This window comes from Halichoerus grypus, chromosome 6 (genome assembly GCF_964656455.1).
Source record: "Halichoerus grypus chromosome 6, mHalGry1.hap1.1, whole genome shotgun sequence".
In the NCBI taxonomy this organism is placed as follows: domain Eukaryota; kingdom Metazoa; phylum Chordata; class Mammalia; order Carnivora; family Phocidae; genus Halichoerus; species Halichoerus grypus.
Genome location: NC_135717.1, coordinates 18,424,932 through 18,445,089, shown reverse-complemented (window position 1 = coordinate 18,445,089; position 20,158 = coordinate 18,424,932). Strand labels below are relative to the sequence as shown.

General features: G+C 42.6%; 1 protein-coding gene across 1 annotated transcript in view; it reads left to right on the top strand.

Moving 5' to 3' along the window:
• IL4R (interleukin 4 receptor) overlaps window positions 1-20,158 on the top strand; it is a 74,742-nt gene that overhangs the window by 2,905 nt on the left and 51,679 nt on the right. The window contains exons 2-4 of the mRNA XM_036090675.2: window positions 17,870-18,074; window positions 18,600-18,668; window positions 19,246-19,318. The gene's annotated coding sequence lies outside the window, so the exon portion shown is untranslated. The remainder of the gene's footprint in view (window positions 1-17,869; window positions 18,075-18,599; window positions 18,669-19,245; window positions 19,319-20,158) is intronic.

Sequence of the window (20,158 nt, the reverse complement as noted above, 5' to 3'; positions counted from 1 at the left end):
TGTTAAAAAGAAAACCAATATGGAAATTACAAAATATTTAGAAATGAATGACCAAAAAAACCCCAAATATAATGAAACATGTGGGATCCAACTAAAAACAATAATTAGAGAGGGATTTATAGCCTTAAGTGTACTTAATACAAAACAAGAAAAAAATTTAAGTGTTCAATGTAAGAGGTAGATAAATAACTAAATAACCCAGAGAAAACAGAAAGAAGGAAATAATAAAGCAAAAGGTAGATGTGAATAAAACAAAAAAGAAAATTAAATTGATTGTGGAAACCAGAAACTGGTGTTCTATTAAAGACTAATACAACAGACAAGCTTCTTGTAAGAGTTATCGAAGCAATATTATAAATGGCTAAAGAGAGTGTAAAAATTTAGAAAGCATGAGTATACTATGAACAACTTTATGCCAACACATTTGAAAATCTAGATAAAAGAGGCAATCTTTGACAAAAATACAAATTACAAAACTTTGCCCTAGAAGAGAAGTAGACCAATAATCATCATTGAACTTGAAAAGGCAATGGATCTGTTCCAACTCATAAAATGCCCAGGCTGAGATAGTTTTACTAGAGTGATACACATAACACACAAATGCAAAAAAAAAAAAAAAAAAAAAAACCAAACAAACTATATTATGCAAACTGCACCAGAATATGGACAAGATGGAGAAATCTATCCAAACATTCTGTGAGGCTAGTCTAATCTTGATACCAAAACAAGAACAGCAGAATTAAAGAAAATGTCAGGTCCACGTATATTATAACCATGGATGCAAAAATTGAGTCTCTTAGTATCTCAAAAGACAGTCTCTTTATGATGAGTGATGTTGAGCATCTTTTCATGTATCTGTTGGCCATCTGGAAGTCTTCTTTAGAAAAATGTCTATTCAGGTCCTCTGCCCCTTTTTAATTGGATTTTGGATTATTTGTCTTGTTTGGTGTTGAATTGTATAAGTTTGTCATATATTTTGGATACTAATCAGGGAGATGCAAATCAAAACCACTAGGTATCACCTTACACCTGTCAGTATGGCTAAAATTAAAGACAAGAAATAACAAGTGTTGGCGAGGATGTGGAGAAAAAGGAACCCTTGTGCACTGTTGGTGGGAATGCAAACTGGTGCAACCACTATGGAAAACAGTGTGGAGATTCCTCAAAAAAATTAAAAATAGAAATAGCATATGATCCAATAATTCCATTACTGGGTATTTACCCAAAGAAAACAAAAGCACTAATTCAAAAAGATATATGCATCCCTATGTTTATTGCAATATTATTTGCAATAGCCAAGATATGGAAGCAATCTAAACATTTATCAATAGACAAATGGATAAAGAAGCCATAATGTATATGTATATATGAATATGAATATTATGCAGCCATAAAAAAAGATGAGCTCTTGCCATTTGCAACAACGTGGATAGACCTAGAGACTATTATGCTAAGTGAAATAAGTCTGACTGAGAAAGACAAATACCGTATGATCTCACTCATATGTGGAGTCTAAAAAAACAAAACAAATGAATAAATGAACAAAACGAAAAGCAGAATCAGACCTATAAATATAGAGAACAAACTGATGGTTGCCGGAGGAAAAGGGGACGGGCAAAATATGTGAAGGGAAGTGGGAGACACAGGCTTCCAGTTATGGAATGAATAAGTCACGGGAATAAAAGGCACAGTATAGAGAATATAAAGAACGCTGCATAGTGACCAATGGTAGCCACACTTGTGAGCACAAGGTAACATACAGAGATGTCAAATCACAATGTTCTACACCTGAAACTAATGTAACATTGTGTGTCAACAATACTCCAATTTAAAAAAAAAAAGTTAAAAAAAATAGATGTCTCTTCCAGACATCTCTTCCAATGTCTCTTCCAGAAGAGGAAATTCAAATGGCTAAAAAAAAGTGTGGAAAGATGCCCAACCTTACTATTAGTTGGAAATACAAACAACAAAAAGATGCCAATTTTCCCCCATAAAAAAGACAGTGCGTCGCCGTGCATATCTGGTGGAGTTGTAAATATTACAGCTGCTCTGGAGAGCAATTTGGTGTCATGGAAATTGAAAAAGCTCATCTGGCAACTCCACTTCTAGGACTTTAACTGGAGAAAATCTCCCTTGAGCTCTTAAGAGGTTTGCTCAACAGTGTTGCCAACAGAAGAAACAATGAGAACATCCTAACTATCTATTAACAAGGAAATGAAAAAGCAAAATGTTCATGAGGGATGGATGATCATGTAGCATTAAGAGGGATGAATTCACTCACAGGTATCTATATGGATGAGTCTTAAAAGCATAGAGTGAAGTGGGGAAAAAAAACAAGAGGCAAAGATGATTCATCTTCCGGTTACTCTGTGTGTAAAATTGGCGAAATGCAAAACGGCAATATTGTATATTTCCAGTAGATGAATCTATGCATATAAAAGTATCTTCTTATTAAGGATTGGAAACACTATCACAAAACTGACACTAGGAGACCTCTAGGAAAGGGAAAAGGGGGTGGGATGGGGATAAAGAAGTCTTGAGGCTTATATGCAATGTTCGAATTTTAAAACAAAATAACAAAATTATATATTAACACAGTGTTTGTCTAATTTTCCAATACAAGCAAATATGCCTAAATGCTAACAGTGGCTAATGCTGAGCGCTGGGAAAGTGGATGGCTGTCACTGTTCACTTTCACTGTTCTGTATTTAAAAACAATTTCTAATAGGAAGAGTGAACATATGAAAAGGAATGAAGAACATGTTTTTGGTTTTTCTAGAAGTACCCGGCCATCAATGGAAAGGGCGAGAGGCGAGATCAGGTTTCACCAGAGCCCAGGTCACACCCTTTCCACTTTTCCACGATGGTCCTCTTTCTCATCTATATACTCACATACCTTTTGGATTCATTACATTTTAGGTTGGATCCCATGGAGGTGATGAGTATGAGCCAGCGGGGCAGAAAGGGAAAGTGATTCCACTCCACTCATCCTTCATCTTGGAGGCCCCAAAGGTCAATTTTAAAAACGATTCCTGCTTAAAGTCCAGGAAGACCCAGACACGGATTGAGAAATATGCCCACTGCCAGAGGCGGTGTAGACTGTTTAATCTTTCTAAAGGGCAATTTGGCTGTGCTCATCCAGAGTGAACACATATCATGTTCTTTGACCTTGTAATTCCACTTCTGGGAATCCATCTGGGGAAATAATTAGAAATACACACAAAGGTTAATGGACAAAAAAAAAAAAAAAAGTACATCAGAGCCTTAATTTTATCAGGGAAAAATGGCAACAACTTGAATGTCTCAGAGGAGCTAAAGAGAGGAATGATCAGAATAAATAAAAATGCTGCAGAATATTATATAGCCTAAAAATCATGTTTTCAAAACATAGTTGAGGTCAGGAAAAAAAGCCATAATGCAGAGTATTTTAAGAGAGAGAGAAAACTAGAAGAATACATGTACGAAAATATTATCAGTGACTATCCCTGATTGGGGGGATTATAGGTAAATTTTTTCTTGTCACTTTCTTATATTTTTCAAATTTCTCCAAAAGCATTTTTTTATTTCATAATCCTAAATGGAGTCTGTGATCATAAAGATTTTTGGTATAATAAAATTATACTATGTACAGTTAGGAGATCGTTAAAGTCATATATCCAGCGTCTGAGATTGTTTTATGTGAGTGAATGTTCCGTATAACTAGATTATCCCTTTGAGCATGAGCATTTTAAAACCTTTTTCTATTTTCTGTACCAATAGTTCTAAAATACACACTAACCTGCCACCGTGAGCAAACAATGACTTTTTGTGATGAGGACAGGGCCATCTTTGAGGACAATTACTATGCTTTTATGCCTTTACACAAAAGTACTCCGACTAATGCGGGTTGTTAATTGTAAAAATGAAAAGCTCATGCTTGGGCACCTGGGTGGCTCAGTCGGTTAGGCGTCTGTCTTTGGCTCAGGTCATGATTTCAAGGTCCTGGGATTGAGCCCCGCATCGGGCTCCCTGCTCAGCGGGGAGTCTGCTTGTCCTTCTCTCTCTGCTCCTCCCCCTGCTCTCTCTCTCTCTGAAATAAATAAATGAAATCTTAAAAAAAAAAAAAAAGCTCATGCTTTTCCACCTCCTTCCCTCTGTCAAGCCACCAGCAGCCTTACTCTCTTCTTATAATGCCCCTTAGCCTAAGCAAACAAATGCCCAGTGTTGTTAAAAACAGTGGCCATAAATAAATAAATAAAGATAAATATCAGTAAAGTGCACAAGTTTTAGTATGTAGAATTTGTTTTTCCTTCTTGGGACCCTGTTTTGTTCTCAGCGATTTTCTAAAGAGATAGAGAAGCTGCCAGGGGAGGTTTCCAGACAGGATGCAAGGTCATAGTGATCTCCTAATGGACTGACAAAGAAAGTGAATCAAAGATTGAATTCACGGCAAGCTGATCAAAACCCCAAATCTCTTGTCGTCCCACATAGACCTTTTAAGAGCTCTAGAAACTTCAGTGACCTGTTCACATCACACAGGGGCATCCCACACTTGCTCCTCCAAGTGTGGTCGGTGAACTAGAAGCATCGCATCCTGCAGGAGTTTCAGAGACCTCTAGTAAGATGAGTCTGAGGCGCCGCCCCAACCTACTGGAGCAGAATCTGCATTTCAACAAGATCGGCAGGTGAATGACATGCATGTGAAAGTTTGAGAAACACTGATTTCGAACACATTTATTCACCTCTCCCACTTCCCATGCTCTTAAAGCTTACTCCAATGAAAACATTTTTTCTCTCTCTCTCTCTGTGATTCTCTCACTGGGAGCAGGTTGTAAATTGTTTTTGCTGCACATGCATTTCTTTTAAAATGGACAAAAGCAGAGAATACCCTCTTCTCCGTGGTTCTCCATGGGTTCAGCAGCTTCCTGGGACATTTTTAATTTTTTAATTTTTTAATTTTATAAATTTTTTTAAGTAGGCTCCCATGCCCAGCGTGGAGTTCAACGCAGGGCTCAAACCCACCACGCCAAGATCAAGACATGAGCTGAGATCATGAGTCAGACGCTTAACCCACTGAGCCACACAGGCTCCCTGCTTTTTTTTTTTTTTCTGATTTGAAAATTATGAATTCCTTTAGGAACAACAAATAGTTCCAGATTGCTGCTTCTCCCCTTGTCTACAATATGATGTTACGCATCAGGATTGGGGGTAGGTGAGATAGGGACACAAAACTAACAACCCTATGTCAATCAAGGGTCTGTCATGAAGTAAGAGCTCAGTGAATATTATTGTTGTGATGTTTCAAAAGTATTTTTATTATTTGGCATTTAATAAAGTTTTCTTGATGTTATGACAACCAGTGGTAATATGAGAAATATATATGAACTCTGATATATAGAGATATATAAAAATGATAGAGATTTATATGACATATATGATATAATGATACGTAATATGCTATATACAATAAATAGAGATATTGTGATATATATATATATAGCACTATCATCATAAAATAGAAGTGTCATCATATTTTCAAATCTCTTAATTAAAACTCATTTGTATCCCCACTAGCTAAAATGTCTATAATCACTTACTCCTCACAATCCCGGTGCGGCTTTTTCTGCCCATGGGTCCTGTCCCCGGGCTTTAATAAAAGCACCTTTTTTTGCATGGGAAAAAAAAAAAAAAAAGAAAGAAAACTAAAACCGCAAAAAAACCTCACCTGTAAATGGTTTTGGAAACCAAGGTTAAAAAGAAAGCACCTAGTTGACTCACCAAATTTTTCATTTTCATTTAATTTTTTGCCTTCCTCCTAATGAATGATCAAGAGCCTTAGAAGGTATACAGCAGTGCAGTAGATGCAAAGATGAGGCTTAGGCCCTATAGTCAGGTTGATTTAAAAAATAGCTGATAAAAAAAATAAGATAGGTAACATGTTAGTAAGTGTAGTTAATGAAGAAACTGCTAAGTGGTCTCTGAATTCACCAGTTAAGCTATTTTAGGTGCCAGAAACTGACTCTGGATAACTTAAGCAAAAAAAAAAAAAAGAAAAAAAAAGGTTTATTGGAAGGATACTGGGCATATGTTTATTATTCGGGGTAGTCAAGGTCATGGTGCTGTAACAAACATCCCCCACGTGTTACTTCCAGGGCATGCCACACATCCTGTGTGGGTCAGCAGAGGCTCTGCTTTGCACTCACCCGGGGACTCAGACAAACAGAGGCTCCCCAACCTTGCAGCCACATCACTTAAACATGAAGCTTCAGGGACCAGGCAGGGGTCTCTAGAGCCTGGAGTTTGGCACAGAGGCTTTTTACTGCCTCAGCTTGAAAGTGACATGTGTCATTTCTGTCTATTGTCATCAGTCAGAACTAGTCACATGGTCTGCCCTCACTGCAGGGAGCTGGGAAACTTAAGGGGACAAATGGAATTACTGGTGAGCTCATTCTCTCTGGTACAGGGAGGTTCATACTCCCAGGAAAAGCTGAAGCATCACCTCTTGCACTGAACAGGGATCTGAGCATCTTGGGAGGCCCAGCCAGCAGGAGATGCAATCGGGCCATCACCCATTTGCAGATCTTTCTGTCTCCCATCTCAGGATTTGCCCTGGAGGAAGGGAGCAGCTGATTGGTCCAATTGGGCTTTATGTTCCACCCAGGACAGAGGTAAGTGGACAAGTTGATTGACGGTTCCAACAAAAAGGGGGGATCGTGCGTCCAAACAAAATTGGTGAGCTGTTAGGACAGAAAGGGAGGTGAATGCAGGCGGGCCAACCTACCCAACTACGCAGGCTTGATGTAATAGTTTAATAGGAAAGGTGGCATTCAAGATGAGCCTTGAAGGAGGGGGTACGTTTGATGAGGAGGAATGAGAACCCAGGCCGAGGGCAATATAAGCAAAGTATGGATGCAGAAGAGTGGCAGTCATCTGCAAGAAAGAGAAAAGGAGTTGAGTGTGATCAGAAACAGTGATTTTCAGTTACTGGTTCACCACAACTGACCTGGCTTGTCTTTGCTCCACGTGGACACAAGTGGGTGGGGACTGGTTGGAATGGTTCAACCTCCATCACGAACTTGGGGCCGTGGTCTTCTGTGTTGGTTGAGATTCTCAGCTCTCCCCCACATGACCTTCCCTGTGGTTAGCTGACACTGCCTCATAGCATGATGGTCTCGGCACAGGTGGATTGCTTCTTAGGGCAACTGAGGGCACAAAGGTGGAACCTGCTGGTTTGTCTTGGTGCAAGCTGACAGAGCATCAGATCCTCTGCTAGGATCTAGGAGTTAAGCTATTTCATGGGACCAGCATAGATTCAGGGGAGGGGGCTGCACAAGATCATGACTGCTGGGAGACAGGGCGGCCTTGGGGCCATCTCTGGAGATCAGCTGCCAAGGAGGATGTCCCTGTGCTTAGGCGTCCCACCCCCAAGCTCCAGCATGAGGTACGCAGTGGGATGTGGGTAGTGTTGGAGGAAAGAGAAGTTGGGGGCTGGATCGTGGAGTCTAAAGAGTTTATGCCAGCCCAGAGAGCTTGAACTTCTAAAACCTAAATGAAAATGATGGCAGCTGGGGACGGGCACAGAGGTCTTTCTCTTCATGCGCCTCTTTCCAGATTTGCCCCTTTTTTCTTATTGGCCAGGATCACATTGCCACCCCTTGCTGCAAACGAGTCTGGGAAAGCGAGAATCTGTTCCGGGAAAATGGGATTGCTCACAATACACTCTCTAGGTGCAGGCCATTGCAGGCTGAGTGAAGTGGGAGGGAAGAAGGAGTACAGTGGTACCGGGGCGGGGAGGGGGGGGGCGGTTGCGAAATACAGAGGTAGCCACCAGCAACGCAAAGCAGGGAAGGATGTCGCTTTAGGTCATGCAAGAGGGAGTTAGGGCCTGGACCAGGGTGGAGGCAACAGGGAGAGGAAAACAGGCCGGATGTGAACATGGATACACGAGTGGACTGATTATGGCAGCTCAGTCTTATCTTTCATGAGAGAGAAGGGGAAGGAGAAAGACAGAGACAGAGAGACAGAAAGAAGGAAGTCAAAGATGAGGACGTGGTTTCCAGCTTGCTTAATTGGATGGTGAGGCCATTAACCCAGGCTGAGAACACAGAGAAGAAGTGAGGTTGGAGAAAGATGACTTAGTTCTTAAGCATTTGGAGTTTGAGGGATCTGAGAGGTTGCTTGGGGCAAATGCCCACAAAGTGTGGGCCCTGAAGCACTAGGACATGGGAGGATGGACAAGGTCAGATGGAGAGATTGGGGGTTATCAGCCTAAAGCTGGAGAGTGGTGACCCCTTATCTGCAGTTTTGGTTACTCTCAGTCAGACCCGGTCCAGAAGCAGACAATCTTCCGGGTATCATCAGAAGTCGATAGTCACCTCGTGCTGCGTCACAGTGCTTAGTCATTCCCCTCACTTGGTCTCATCATGTAGAGATTTTATCATCTCACGTCCTCACAAGAAGAAGGATAGGATAATAAGTATATGATAATGAGATATTTTGAGAGAGAGAGACCACATTCATATAACTTTTATTACAGTACATTGTTACAGTTGTTCTATTTTATTAGTAGTTATGCTATTAACCTTTTACTGTGCCTAATTTATAAATTAAACTTTATCACAGGTATGTATGTATTGGAAAAAAACGTGGTATATATAAGGTTCCATACTACCTGGAGTTTCAGGTGTCCACTGGGTGTCTTAGAACAGACCCTGCCTTGGATAAGGGGAGGACTACTGTAGTCAAAACCGTGCTATGAAATTATGTCTCTTCTTCTGCAAGGTCCAAAAGAATATACATACATATACTCACAGAGGCTCCTTCTGGGAAGAGGGATGCGCAGAGGGGAGGGGGGAGGTCCAGGGAAAATGTTCATTAACATTGTATACTTCTGCATTGCTGAAGCTTTTTTTTTTTTTTTTTAAAGATTTTATTTATTTATTTGAGAGAGAGAGAATGAGAGAGAGAAAGCACATGAGAGGGGGGAGGGTCACAGGGAGAAACAGACTCCCCGCCGAGCAGGGAGCCCAATGTGGGACTCGATCCAGGGACTCCAGGATCATGACCTGAGCCGAAGGCAGTCGCTTAACCAACTGAGCCACCCAGGCGCCCCTGCTGAAGCTTTGATAATGGGCACGTATCTGATGAAGGGAAAGCACAGTTAGAAATGAGCCAAACAAGAAGAGAACAGTAGAGGAACAAGATGAGGGTGTGGCGAATGCTTCCATCTAAAGGAGGATGAGAAGGAAGAGGGGAAGGTGTTTAGAGAATTAGAGGATTGGAATTAACCCTGGGAGAGCAATGAGTGGATGCAGAGGTGGAGGAGGACCGAAAGAAAGCCTGAAAAAGAGGGGCTTTGTGTTTCATGAAACCTCATCGCTGACCATAGACGGTGCGGGTAGAGTGCAGAGGAAATACAGTCATATACTTGTGATGGGGTTCAGGGCAGGCCGGCCCAAAATATGCCACTTTGGCATACTGATTATTTTGAATTCAAGTTATTTAAGAAATAGCCAGTGCCAGAAGGACACTCGGACCCTCCCCTGTCCCCCTGTCCCTCCTCCATCCCCCCATGGGGAGAGCTCCCTCCCTGCACCTAGAAGGGAGAGGCTTCCTTATCGCCAGAGATGGGGAACTCAGGGCGGAGAAAGCTATAGAAACAACCCTCGTTACCTCCTCATTAATTTGCTTACCTCTGAGCCCAAAGTGCTTTGTGTCATTATTTCTTCACAAATGTATCATGTCTTTGTCTAAAAAGTATAAAAAGCTGCCTGCTTTGGTCACTTCTTGGAGTCTTAGATTTGTATAAGCCCCTATGCATATGAAATTAGGGTTGCCTTTCTCCTGTTCATCTGTCTTATGTCAATTTAATTATTAGGCCCGGCCGAAGAACCGAGAAACGAAGAAGGGAAAAGATTTTGCCCCCTACGCACAGAAATGTGAGCACATGTGAGAACACGGGAGCTTGAGAAAGCAGAGAAACAATATTTCTTGGCTACATATCCTTAAAAGACCAGCCATGACCTTCCAATGTCTCATCCACCACCCCTCTCTTTTTAGCTTGTTTTTGACCCACCATAGGACTACCCAAAACGAGAAGTATCATGTGAGCTTGAACAAGGTGCACACCAGTTATCCTTGCAACATCCTGCACCACCATGGGACCGGTAGTTGTTGTGGTAAAAATAGGTTGTGCATTTGTCTTTCCCACGAAATTTTTTCTAGCCACAGAATTAACCAGAAACAAGAGAAGCCTAACCCCTGCCCCTCCTTTTCTCAGCAACAGAGAGACAGTCTTCGATACAACAGAATGAATAACGTACCACACCTACGTTAGAAAGACCACTGGAAAAGGTTAGCAGGGAAGTGTTTCTTTGCCGACAGCCGACGGACCTGATGTTCCAGTTGAGATTACGGGATGCCCCAGTTTAAACGAGCAAGACTGTGTGATAAGACTGAGCAAAAACAAAGCCAGAGGAATTTGGATTATTCACTTATGAGTGATTCTTCTCCCCCTCTCTTTGGTATTTTTATTTGCTGTGTGTTTACTGGCTTTCCTACGAACACACTGCAGAACAACCCATGAGGCCAACACATATTACAGGGCCAAGAAGCATTACCCATCTATAACTTCAGTTGGCAGCCAGCTCTCGTGCTAATGGGAGCCTGGGTGGGAGTGGGGGCTGGAGAGTAGAAGGTGCTCATCAAAAACCCACTTACCTGAGCCTCCAGAAGCCCAGGATTTCCACCCTGGCATTGCTACTTTCTTTCAATAGTCACAGAGCATAAATGTCTGTAATAATGTATGCAATGAATAGTTTCAGCTGCTCATACCAACTAAACGTGGCTTTCATAGTAAGGACATTTCAGATCTAATTTGCCAAAGTGTTCTAAGGTAGGAGGTTCCAGGGTTGGGGCAGCAACTCAACAATGTCATAAAGGCCCCTGACTCTTCCATCTTTCCACTCGGACATCTTCCACATGCTGACTTTTCCAATGAGCTCTGCCCTCGTGTCACAAGATGGCTGCCACAGCTCCAAGCATTGCCTCTCTCCATGTCAAATGTCCAACATCTCTTTCCATTTTCCTGTCTTTATCAGAGGGGAAACTCTTTCCCAGAAACCTCTGGCACACTCCCGCTCTAGTCCTGTTGCTCAAGATTGGGTCACGTGTTCATGGCCAGCTGGTACGCAAGGCTGGGAGATGAGTACGTTACATTTTCAGTTTCTGTAGTGGGAGAAAAGAGAGCTGGGAATGACAGGTAGGCAACCAAACAACCACTGCAAGTAACAACAATGAGAAAAAAAAGTAATCATAGCAGCTAATATCAACTGAGTCATTAGTACGTGTCAGGCACTGTTTAAAGGGATCAACATGCATTACTTTGGTTCATCCCAACCACACTACCACGAGATTGTATTATTGCTGCCCCCATTTTATAGGCAGGGAAATTGAGGCTCAGAGAGGTTAGAAAACACCATCATCACAATCAGAGAGCCCACTCTTGGCTTTTTGGAGAGCAAGTTCGAGATAGTACTTGATTTCCAAAGACTCACAGTTCAGAGGAAGGTCCAGGCGGGAGAAATAAATCACTGTAATGTGATGAGGTAAGTGCTAATCCATGTGTAACAGGGTGTGAGTAGGCAAGAAACTGTCTGGCATCATCATCCCTCGCTCCCTTCCCAAGGCAAACCAGACCACAATTTGTTCCTAATGAAATCTCCCAGGGAGGAAGGGAACAGAAGTGCTGGCGTGTGTGTGGACGGAGGGGTGGGGGTGGGGGGGTGCGGGGGGTGTAGATGGAAGAAGCAGAGAGCCTCAGGAGGGGGAGAGTTCCCCAAACCTGGGGGAGGGGGTGGAGGCATTTGGGGGTTGCGTGACAATGCCATGCTGCCTTGCCGTGTGCGGGGAGGTGACAGGACCCCAGTGGGACTGCATGATGTGAGAAGGGGTGGTGCCCAAGCTGGGAAGGAGCAGTGAGGACAACTACCCTCCTTCTGGGGGCAGGCAGAATCAGACAATAGCCACTCAATGGTGCCTTTTGCAGATCAGAACCCAGAGGACTCTCCATAAGCATTTGCCCTGTGTATGACACCTCTACCCTCGTGTCACCCTGGAAACAGGGAGAGACTCCAGCAACCACTGAGAGTCATCTGTTATACACTGGAGCATGAGGGCTTGGCATCGGGCTTAGTTTTATTTGGAACAACAAATTCCTATGGCATTTCATACGTCCAGAGAGAAAGCCAGCCTGATGTTACAGCCGCATGCACAGATAGGTAGAAATGCAGAAAAAGGAATCATTGACACTGTCATAAGGAGAAAGAATCCAGGTAAGTCTCCACAGATGAGGTGCAGCTTAAGCAGGGTCCTGAAGGCTGAATAGGAGTTCACCAGGGGGACGAGAGGGAAAAGGTCTACGCAAAGGCAAAGAAGTATGAAAGACTTGCTCCCTCTTAAAACTGTGAGTATTCTGAACATTGGGTAATGGCACAGAGGTCAGGAAATGGGGCTGGTAAAGAGGACACTGGGTTATTATCTGAGCTTCCAAGACCACGGGTAGGTGAAACTCTTTAAAATTAGTCTGAATGAGAGGTTTCGAAACTTGCGGTTTCAAGTAGCGGACTATTTTCTTATTCGTGAACCCCTTTACAAAAGTTGAAATTAAATGTAACTCCAATATATACATCAAATATAATAGGGATCAATTTTTCCCAGACTGCAATTGTCTTATTAAATGCAGGAAGTATGATTTTACTAATAAATTAAATTAAGCCTGACCCTGTGTGCCCAGTGACAGGCTGGCGAGAAAGCTACTCTCTGTCATAACTGGAGAGCCTTCTTCCGTCCAGAGTCATGTGAAAATTTAAGGTCTGATCCAGTCCAGATGGTTGAGGAAGGCTTTGATTTTCATCCACACAGGTGACAACTTTCAGAATGCCCACTGCCCTCTGCTGTCATCCCGACGCTGGCCCCCTGATGCAGGACACAGGATTCTTTCCCTGGTCCAGCTTCCCTGGGGACACCAGACAGCCATTACCCTCTCAGCTGGGCACGAACCCCAGCTACTCCCTAGGAACCTCCAAGTAGTCCTGGTCCTAGAGTGGGGAGTCGGCCCAGCTCAGTCCACATCTGGGGACCTTAATCTCCCCAGGCTCTCTCAGGTTAAAGTTCAAGTGCCTTAACCAGGTCTAAACGAGTGTTCTCCTAACTGAAGGTCTTGGCCCATCAACGGCTTACAAAATCAATGCGGTGTGGACCATGCTTTAATTACTATATTTATTATTTATTATTATTTAAGACTTGAAGGGTGAAATGAGTCACTTTTTAAAATTTAGTTAATTGTGTATTAGTTTGTTTTGGTCGTGCGCACATTTATTTTTATCAACCACCTAACATCTTTTCGATGTTTTTTGCCAAGCATCTGGTTGGGGACACGTTCAAACATACCAAAGGGTTGTAAGAATTGTATGATGAATACCCATATTCCCACCATCCAGATTCTACCATTAATATATATTTTTAATTTTTTTAGATTAAGGTATGATTTACATACAGTGAGATTCACGCATTTTAGAGTACACTTCTATGAATTTTGATAAATACAGTTGAGTAGGCACCACCCCAATCATGATACAGAACGGTCCCTTTAATCCAAAAAATTCTCCCCTGTCCATTTCCAGTGACCCTTCTTCCCACCCCTGGCCGAGGCAACCACTGTTTTCTCTCCCTGAAGCTTGTCATAGAAAGAGAGTTATACGGTATGTACCATTTTGAGTCTGGCTTCTTTCATAACGCATAGTGCATTGGAGATTTTTCCATAGTGTTGTGCATATCAGAGGATTTTTCCTTTTTAGTGCTGAGCAGTAGTCCATTGTGTGGATGTACCAAGGTTTGGTTATCCATTCACCACCAGCTGGGGTACATTTGGGTTGTTTCTATTTTCTTGGCAATTATAAATAGAGTCACTGTATGGAAACATTTGCAGACAGGTTTTTCTGTAAATGTGTTTTCATTCTCTAGAGTAAATACCCAGGAGTAGGACAGTAGGTTGTATGGTAAAATATGTTTTACTTTATAAGAAACTGCCAAGCTATTTTCCAAATGACCCTGTCATTTTGCATTCCCACCAGCAATGTATGAGAGTTCCAGTTGTTTCGACTCTCATAATCACTTGGTATTGTCGGTACACTGAAAAAATTTGAGACATTCTAATGTGTGATGAGGTATCTCATTGTGGTTTTAACTTGTAATTCCCAGATGACTAATAATGTTGACCATCTTTTCAGGTACTCATTTGCCACATGTCTATATTTATTGATGAAATGCCTGTTCAAGTCTTTTGCCCATTTAAAAAAGTTGAGTCATTTTCTTATTGAGTTTTGAGAGTTCTTTATAGATTATGGATACAAGTCCTTTATTAGCTATATAATTTGCAAATATTTTCTCACGTTCTGTGGCTTATCTTTTTATTCCCTTGGTAGAGTCTTTTGAGGAACAGAAGTGTTTAATTTGGGGGCACCTGGGTGGCTCAGTCGTTAAGCGTCTGCCTTCGGCTTGGGTCATGATCTCAGGGTCCTGGGATCGAGCCCTGCATCAGGCTCCCTGCTCAGCGGGGAGCCTGCTTCTCCTTCTCCCACTCCCTCTGCTTGTGTTCCCTCTCTTGCTGTCTCTCTCTCTGTCAAATAAATAAATAAAATCTTAAAAAAAAAAAAAGTTTAATTTGGGTGAAGTGCAATTTATCAAATTTTTCATTTATATCTACATAAACATTTATAAACAGATTTATTGAGATGCAATCCATAAATCATACTGCAGTCAGGGCACCTGGGTGTCTCAGTCAGTTAGGTGTCCAATTCTTGATTTTGGCTCAGGTCATGATCTTGGGGCCATGAGATTGAGCCCTGCATGGGGCTCTGCACTCAGTGGGGAGTCTGCTTGAGATTCTCTCTCCCTTTTCCCTTTGCCCCTCCCACCATGCTCTCACACGCATGCATGCACTCTCTCTCTCAAATAAATACATCTTTAAAAAATAAAAATAAATCATATAATTCGCTCATTAAAAATGTACAATTCAATTGCTTTAGTGTATTCACAGATTTCACCACAATCAATTTTAGAACATTTTCATCCTCCCAGAGAAACCCTGCACCCTTTAACCATCAATCTCCTACTCTGCCCTTCCCACCTCCAGCCCTGGGCAACACTAGTCTGCTTTCTGTCTCTATGGATTTGCCTACTGTGGACATTTCATATAAATAGAACACACAACATGTGAGCCTTTGCAACTGGCTTCTTTCACTTAGCATCACGTTTTCCAGGTTCATCCATGTTGTGGCGGGTACCAATATACATTCCTTTTTATTCCCAAATAATACTCTCCTGTATGGATATGCCACATTTTACTTATCCACTGTCAGTTGATGAACATCTGGGTCATTTCCACCCTTTGGCTATTACACATAATGCTGCTGTGAACATTTGTGTACAAGTTTTTATATGGACACATGTTTTAATTTCTCTTGGGTTATATGCCCAGGAGTGAAATTGCTGGGTCATAAACTGCCAGCCTGTTTTCCAAAGTGGCTGCACCATTTTACATCCCCACCAGCTGCATACACGGTTACAATTTCTCTACCTCTTCACCAACACTTGCAATTGTCTGTTTGATAATTGCTGTCTTGGTGGCTACCAAACAGTATCTCATGGTGGTTTTTATTTGCATCTCCCTGATGATGTTGACTATTTTTTCATGTGCTTGTTGGCCACTTGTATATTTTTTTGGAGAACTGTCTGTTCAGATTCTTTATCATTTTAAAATCGGGTCATCTGTATTGTTATTACTGAAGTGTAATTGTTGTTTACATAGTCTAGAGACAAGTCTCTTATCAGATACATGATTGGCAAAAATATTCTTCAGTTCTGTGGATCATCTTTCCACTTTCTTGATGGAATCCTCTAATCCACAAAAGCTTTTCTATTTGATGATGTCAAGTTTCCTTATTTTTTTTTCTTTTGTTGATTGTACTTTTTTGTGTCATAGCTAAGAAACCATTGCCTAGTCCAAGGTCAGGAAGATTTATACCTATGCCTTCTCCTAAGAGTTTTATAGTTTAGCTCTTGTATTTAGGTCCTTGATCAGTTTGAATTATTTTTTGTATATGATGTGAGGTAGGGATCCAGCTTCATTCTTTTGTAGGTGGATATCCAGCATCATGTATTAAAAAGACTAGTCTTTCTTCATTGAGTTATCTTGACATGCATTAGCATTTGTATTATATTTTCTTTATCATATGTCTGTCAAACTTTCCATTGCTCTAACCATTTCGAAGTGGTGAGCTGCAGACACCACAATACTTTCTCCTAACACTTCAGCATGCATCTCATCAACTACAGTTCAATTTTTGTCCACAGTCTTTTTTCTTTCTGATGTAAAATTTGCATATAATGAAGTGCACAGATCATAAGTGTACCATTTGATGAGTTTTGACAAATGCATTCACCTATGCAATGCAAATCCTTTATCAAGATATAGAACATCAACACCACCTGAGAAAGTTCCCTCACATACATGTATTTTTATGTATTTGTTTTTGACAAATGCATGTGCCCATGTAACCACCACCCCAATCAAGATATAGAAAATTTCCATCTCTTGAGAAAGTTCTCTTTCACTTCTTTGCAGTTAATCTTGCCCCCACCCAGTCCACACCCCAGGCAGCCACTGATGTCATTTATACCACTATAAATTAGTTTCGCCTATTATAGAATTTTATAGGAATGAAATCATATGATGTGAACTATTTTGTGATCAGCTTATTTCACCCCTGACCAACATTTTATTTTTTTTTTTAAGATTTTATTTATTTATTTGACAGAGAGATAGAGAGAGAGAGCACAAGTAGGCAGAGAGGCAGGCAGAGGGAGAGAGAGAAGCAGGCTCTCCGCTGAGCAGGGAGCCTGATGCGGGGCTTGATCCCAGGGCCCCGGGATCATGACCTGAGCCGAAGGCAGCTGCTTAACCAACTGAGCCGGCCAGGCGCCCCCTGCCCAACATTTTAAAACAAATATCAGAATGAATGTCATGTTGCAGAGTGAAATATTGTTTTGCTGACCTTTGCTTTAGATAAACACACACACACATGCACATACACACACACGCATGTGTATGTGTATATGATTGTACAGGGCCAAAATAGGAAATGAAGTTCTTACTGTGGCTTATAATAAAAAACTTTAAAAGCTACTGTTCTCCTGGATCAGAACCTTGTTTCTTTTCTACCTGTCTTTGTTACTCTCCCTGCCCCCTCACCTTCCCTGATCTCATATCAATTACCCCAGTGATTGGTCTCACCTTCATACCTTTGCAAATTTTGTTCCTTCCCTTGGGTCACTCTCCCCATCTCATCCCACTCACCCCAAACTGGAGAACTCCTATTCATCCAGTAGATGCCCACTTGGTTGGCCCTTCTCTAGAAAATTTTCTCTGTTTGCATGCCTTCCTCTTACAACTGGCATGTTGTACCCTAATTACCTGGTGACTCTTTCCTTCAGCTGACCACAAACTCCCTGGGGTTCAGGGACCATGTCTCATCACCTTTGCAGTCCTTAGCTCCTAGGATGTGATGATACATAGCAGGTATCAATAAATGTTCATTGAATGAATGAATGAATAAACCCCGGGGTTCGGGGTGACAGAGTTTTAAATAAACCAGCCTGATTCTTTCCCAAGAATCTTCCCATTCCTGCTTATTTTATTGTCCTGTGTATCTCTGATTTCTTAACCATCATGTTTTTATAACCTCCTTCAACCTCCCTGAGACTTTAGCCTTTCTGCCTTCCTCTCTACACACCCAACGCTAATCCTTTCATCATTGTTACTTCCTCCCAGATGTGCTGAGGCAACAATGCCCTTTCCGAGGATGACGTCCTATCCTTATCTTTGTGGCCTTTGCCCCAGAACCCTCCCCCATCTTGCCAAAATTATATTAATTTCTTGACTGGGGACGTGCCTGGAGGTGTGTATGATGTGTGCACCCGTGCACGTGGAGAAATGTTCACCAAAACGTCACCACAGGCTACCTCTGAGATTTCAGGTGATTTTCACTTAAATTTTTTAAGCTTTTCTATATGGCTCCAACTTTCTAATTGAGAATTGCATCAATTACCTACAGCTGTAGGAAAGCTGCCAAAAGCCCTTCATGGCCTGTGACAGAAGCATGTATTGCTCATGTTGCAATGGTTGGCCAGGCATCTCTGCTGATCTTGGCTGGGCTCTTTCATGTCTGGGCATAGGCTGGCTGTTGGATGATCTAGACTGACCTTGGCTTGGCAGTTGAGACAACTCTGCTCCACATTATCTCTTACCCTGTGGGTGGGCCCCATGAGGCATCCTCATGGCAGTGGTGGAAATGCAAATAAGTCCAATCATGGAAGCAAATGGCAAGCTTCTGCCTCCCATCACACCTGCTAAAATCCCATTGGCCACAACAAGTCATGTGGTAGAACTCAGAATCCAAGTTAGAGGCACCAATAAGTTACATGGCAGGGGGATACAGGGAGGGTTAAAGAGAGGCCATCATTGCCATCTCCTGCAACACATGTTCTGTCTTTATATTCAGAAGTAGTAAAGCTGGTTTCAAGCAAGATGGCTGCCAGAGCTCCAGCCCCACATCTTCCAAGTGGAACAGGTGAGACACCTGTGGAAAGGACAGAAGAATCTCAGGGTCTCATTGGCTCCAGTAAGTCACATGCCCATCTCTTACCAAATCACTAAGAGTAAGGGACCACAGTGTTCTGATTGGCCACTCCTGAGTCACCTGCTCACTCCTGAGCCAGGGTAGAGTCAATTCTCTCCAATTTATATGGACTGAGATCCAGGGAGGGTGCTTCATCGGAGAAATACCGAGGATGCTCCAGGAGGTGTCTGACTTAGGTTAGGTTGCCCCAGAAGTCCCTCAGATGAGGACTGGAGCACAATTTACATGTGAAGGGATCCCAGAAAGCACTGGGAGGGAGTTGGGGCAGTGAATGGGGAGGGAACGGAGCCAGTGCAGTACCGCTGATGAGCAGGTTAGTGCTGGGAGACCAGAGCTCCATCTCCCTGGAGCCTCTGAGAGACTGCAGAGCATGCCTTTAAGTTGTCCCTGCCACGTGCTCTGAGAAGCAAGGAAACTGAGCAACTTACCTGCCAATTCCAATCACTGTTGGCTGAGACCTGCCCTGTGAGCACTAACTCTCTGACACTTCTGCTTGCCCTCTTCACAGGCTAAGCTGTCTCCTGAGGCCAGAGAATGTCCTTGGGCAGAGTTGCTGGTGCTTGCAGCCAGAAGGTGGACTGGTGAGTGCTAGGGGATATAGGTGGGGCATCGACAGCATCTACTACGGTGGGAAAAACAGGTCACAGGTTAGGACATTGGCTCATTTTGGTCTGGGTCCTGTCCTCAAGGCAAGGAAGCCAGAGAGGAAATATGGCAGAGTGGTTAAAGGCACAGGCTGTGGAGTAGAGGAGATATAAGGTATGGTCCACTTTCCCCACTTGATAGCTGTGTGACCTTGGGCAAGTTACTTAACCTCTCTGGGCCTCAATTTCCTCATCTATAAAATGGGAATATACAAGGTTGTTTGAAGATTGAGACAACTGATTACATGGAACTGGGCACATGGTAAATTTCTAAGAAATGAGAGCTACAGGGCTGAGTCCAGTCTGGAGGAATGACATTTCCAGAAGTTACCTCTGAGTGTCCTGAGACAAGGAGAAGGTACAAGAACCAGCCAGAGGTAAGCTGAGTTAAAGACATGGATGGCACTAAAGGACCAGCGGAGGATGTCACCAAGGTCAAGAAGCATTGATTGTGCCAGGGTCTGTGAGAAGACCCAAGAAGAAAGTCTGGAACCAGGAGGCCACTCCTTTTAGGAAATATACTCTAGGAATGCAGTGCACACATTGGTTTGTCCCTTGTTTAAAGGATCTGGTGCTCTACTGCCTTCTTCTTACAAAACAGCCAGAGGGGAGGAGCGGGGTGCCACACTGTTGACAGCTTTGCCATAGTGCATTCCTACATCCTTCCACTGGAGTCTAACCAGTACCAAGATTTCCTCGCCACAGGTTGAGCACCCAGTAGAACACTGCCACAGTTAACATCGAAAATCCAACAGACTGGCTTGAGAAAATAACCAA